Source organism: Anopheles ziemanni, chromosome 2, assembly GCF_943734765.1.
Source record: "Anopheles ziemanni chromosome 2, idAnoZiCoDA_A2_x.2, whole genome shotgun sequence".
In the NCBI taxonomy this organism is placed as follows: domain Eukaryota; kingdom Metazoa; phylum Arthropoda; class Insecta; order Diptera; family Culicidae; genus Anopheles; species Anopheles ziemanni.
The window spans coordinates 54,359,987-54,364,901 of record NC_080705.1 but is presented as its reverse complement, the minus strand read 5'-3'; positions in this window follow the sequence as shown (position 1 = coordinate 54,364,901).

Sequence of the window (4,915 nt, the reverse complement as noted above, 5' to 3'; positions counted from 1 at the left end):
TGCGTACGAGGTGCGGGGTGGATGATGAAACAAGACGAGACATCGACCCACGGTCGAGATGGACGTGAGAAAAGAGAAAAAGAGAAAGAGAGAGAGAGAGAGGGGGAGAGAAAGAAAAACGAGCATTTTAGACCGCAAAATGAGACAAAAAAGAACTAAAACAATGTTTAACAGAGCGTCGCTTAGGAGATCTACATGACAAAAGTGAAGCAACGTTTGAAGGCAAAGTACCTTTGTGATGCGTGTATATGGTGCTACATGTTTATACCACATGCCGGCCCCACACGTACAAGCTCAATTACAAATTTACAAAAGAGCTCCAAAATCAAACTGATAATTATCAAGCGGTTATTAAAGTTTCCAACCAGAATCAATTCACTGTGCAACATGGGGCTACCGTTAGCGTGCACGAATATTTTTCGATTGCACTGTACATTGGGACAGCAAATTCTTATTGGAGCGATAAAGTTAGGTAAGGCATTTTAAAAAACATGTTTGCCCTTTTCAAATGAACCAACGTAGTACGAAGCGTGTGCTAGTTTGTGCAACCTTTGTTAATGATAAGTTTCATGAAATAATATTTAAGTATCGATACAGTTATCATAGCTTACCTATTTTAAATCGACAATGTTATGTTTATTGGTGAACAAATATAAGCCAGCCAAGCAGCAAGTATGCTATATACATGTGCGACCACGAACAATGTGCGTGTTATACATATTATATATCAATATATCAATCAAAGTACACAGGAAATATGTAGTTTAATAAGCCGATAGTGATGGACTAGAAGTACAGATTAATTTTTGTTTTCAAAGCTCGTATGAAACTAAAAAAAAATTGCTAAGGCTAACTTTTCTTGCATTGCTTTAGTAATTGCTTACTTTAATGTTATTTGCAATAAAATCAGGCCACCAGAAACGGTTGCGAATTTAATCAGGATCAAGCAAAAGAAATCCAATATTGTTATCCAAATACGCTGGACCCCGTCTTGAGGGATGTACCTGACAAAACGATTCAAACACGATCATACTACGACTTCCGTACTTAAAAGATGGTTGGACATCTCGGAAAATATTAAAACGAACGCAAGGTCCGCCACCTAGCACCTTCGGTGCCCGTTTGAAGTATCCAGAACGTATGTGTATTTATGTGTGGATTTATGTGAAACACACGACGAGATACCTGAACTCCTAGCAGTAGTCTTGCATAATCCCTGTGCCTTGCAGCCCTATTTTATTGCCTCCCATAAAGATGCCGAAGATACGCAGCACTTCATCTGCGCACCGGTGGGAAGTTGGAAAGGAAGGATTATAACATCCGGAGGAAGCGCACAGTATATCGTAGGTTGGATTTTGCGTCTTGATACTTGCGGGCGCATCAAGAGAACGCTGTTTAGCCAGGTTGTGGTGCGGGTAAAGATATTTCAAAGCGGATCATTCCACCTGCATAATCGTTCATCCGATGTAAAAAAAGGGACGGTACCTAAGTCTGTCATAGTTCAGGAAAGTTACCGCTAGCACTAGTCAGCAAACAACACTAGCATTGAGTACTCGGGCTTCGGCGTTGTTAGAGCAGTACCGTGCCGAGAAAAGTATACACTCAAAGCTCACGGGAACGCAGAATAAACTTTTCTCCCTAGTTTACGGTTCGGTCCTCAAGAATGTCAGGTACTAGACATCTAGTTTTCTTCACACTAAGAATCCTTGCTCACGGTCGCCTTTGAAAGTATTGAGCATCCGTAATCACACACAAAAACACACCCTTTCCCGAGATGTTTACTGAGCCGTAAAAAATGAGTATATTTTCGCAAACGAACGACTCCACGCGCGGGTGGAGGTGGAGTACCGCAACTATTTTCCGTCCGAAAGAAAGGCTCACTGGGTGGCGTGCATAAATTCTTACGTTGGCCTTGTCAAGGTTAAACCCGTCCGCCCCGGCTATTCAAGGTTGGATGTATTGTATCAATTACAGCAAGAAGGCGCTTGTGCTGGGTGGTGTAAATAAATATAAAATTGCTTCAAAGTTTCAAGAAACTGAAAAAAAACATTTACCATACTTGTGCAAGTTTATAAAATCATAAGGAATAGCATATAACGCTTTTAAACTCTAAGTATCAGATGTCGAAAGGTAATGTTTTGCTTCTTTTTGAAAAAAACAACATAATTGTATATATTCGTATGCCTAAATCAAATCTTAGTAGTTTATATCATAAAGAAAAACATATAACCCTTTTAAACCGTAATTGTTGTTGAAACATTACGTGTTGAATATTTTTTTTTAATAATACCATGTTTAAATATTTTTTGAATTGGTAAAATTCCAGCCGTCTGCTTCACGCTTAGTTTGTCTATAATACAGCGTAGTAGAAACTGTTTACGAAGTCTTCCTCCTATCTTCACTTTCACCACAAGTAAGAATCCTTCGGGCTTCTAAAAGTTTCGCCTTCAAGGATTTAGAAAATGAGCCTCGCAACTATTTATTAGCCAGTAAAACGCAAACGCGCCTTAGCAGGACCAAACTTTTCCCAGTGGCGTGTGCGTTCCCAGTGTTTGCGGGGGGTAAATAGAAGGTATAGGTAGGTACTGCTTCCAGCGGGTGGTGCGGTTGTGGTGGTGCTTTGGGATAATGCAGTTCTGTGTTTCACCTTCTGTTCCGGGGCCCGGTCTTCTGTTCGTGTGCGGCCTTGGAATCCTTTCTCCTGCCTGCAGCAGGGTTTCCCATTTCGGGCTTTTCCCGGGACGTTTAGCAGGTTCTGCCCAACGATTATGATTAAGCCACACGGCGGTACCGGCCTGGCTAACAAACGGGACAGTACCGACTGGCTGCCTCCACTGCTCACTCCTGCTGCGGTGAACCATAAATATGTCCAACTCAAACTCAAACAACGTGTATATGTCGGCATCGTGTTCGGCAATCGTTGGTCGTTGCCATTGGTGTGATTGGCGTTCCGCATGAGGCACGAAACGAGGGCACCGTCAGGATGGCCGCCAAGCGAACACATGGAAAAGCTTCCTGCGACAAGGCCGACATTCGCTCGAAAGCACTACCACCGTTGTCAATAAGGCTTAGCTGCTTAAGGCATGTGTATTGATTTTTGAGTTTGAATTTGTAGGGCAGCTCGAATGGTGTAGGTCGAGTAAATTGTGGATGACGGTTCTGTATAATGTGTTTTTGATATGTCCTATACGTGATGAACGTTCGACAGATATTTATTCACCCAAATAGCATGCTGAATATCCCGGTTTATAATGCTTAAAACATGGAAAAATTAAATTTAGCAAAACCATGTGAAAGGTGACTATTTTGTTTTTCTTCGTTGGTAAACTTTTCATTGAATTGCATTTAAATTCTTAACAATAAAACGAATTTTAATATTTAAGGAAATTCAAGGAAACCATATTACCTAAGAAATCGAAACCATTAGGGTGCAAATAAGATAAAGATCTTGTTAAAGTTTACGTATAAGCTTAGACTTGAATAACATCACTCGCAAATCGGGTACATAAAGACAAAAACGGAACACGCTAATATCGAAGCAACTAAGCCTAGGGCACTGTAAAAATGTTTTTACTACATTTTGTTGCCGAAGTGGGATTATATTTAGCAAAGTTTCCGTACTCTCGGTGCATGCTCACTCTACGCCACGCAGCATTTCCATTGCAGCCGGGCAAATTTATGGAACCTGACCTACTTCCGTGGCAAAAGAGGGAATATTCTGGCTTTCGCAGCCGGTCGAGTAAATGCAGCTCGGAAAACGTGAGCTGGTGCAAGACGGTTGTATCAAAGAGCGCCACGAACGACGAGAGTAAGGACATGGAGGCGTGTTTCCAATTGAATCCCACTTTTTGCTCTCACACACATCATGCACCAAAAACAATTAGGAAATGGCAGCAAGCGCACCGAAATGGCACAAAAAGCCCTCTTCTGGTCTTCAATATGAAAATTTATTCCATTTATCTTTTGAAATTGAAAATAAATATTGAAAGTTGTGTGACGTGAAACAATAACGCTCCATAGTTGGCTCAGTTCCCTAGTAAAGATTCGGCTTTGTGGAGGCTCATTGAAACCTCATCCGTCCCTGGACGCATGCCACAGAAACTTAACGTTATTTGATTAGTAGCGAAACCTCAGCAAACCCAGTTATGCACGCATGAACCAGAACCAATTGTGTTGAAGGCGTTTGCCAATTATTTGAAAACCCCTGATCATCAAACAAATGAGTTTCAAATAAGCTTAAAGATTGTTTATTGGAACAGCATAACGAAAGCCTACAAAAAACGCTAGGTAAATCAAACCAAGCGGAAGAATTGGTTACGATTAGTAATCAACCTAGATCTTTTCAACATCAATACTTGAGTGAAATTTTCAAAATAAAGCACTAACAAAGAAAAGGAGAGAATTTAGTTGTTGTTGCTAAGTGTTAAAGTATCCCCAATGCTATCAAGACTTAACGTTGTATTAAAAACTTTTCGAATAACACATTTACTGCAACACATGAAATCGATATCTACTTTTTCACTTTCACGTGTTCCAAACGGACGCTGACGAAAATTATCAATACCTCCGAAATAATCAGCGAGAGCAGCCAGCTTGCTCCAAGCAGTAGCTTTCGGGTCCAGCGGAAGAAGAGTGTGACGAAAATTTTGACGGCCCGTCCTTTTCCACACTCAAGCCTGGAAAATGATGACGTTCGCTTGCAACGTCCCGTCGTGCTGCAACCGATTTTTGTAGATTGTGCTGCTGCCTTTGCTTTGCACTGCAGCAGTAGCAATGGAACACACTTTAACTATGGAGATCTGCTTTCACGTTTCAACCAAGGAACTAGCGCCATCGGATAAGCGGATCAATGCGGTAACTGTGTTTTAAAAACAAATGCACCCTCCGTTGTTTAGCACCTTAACTGCAAAAGTGG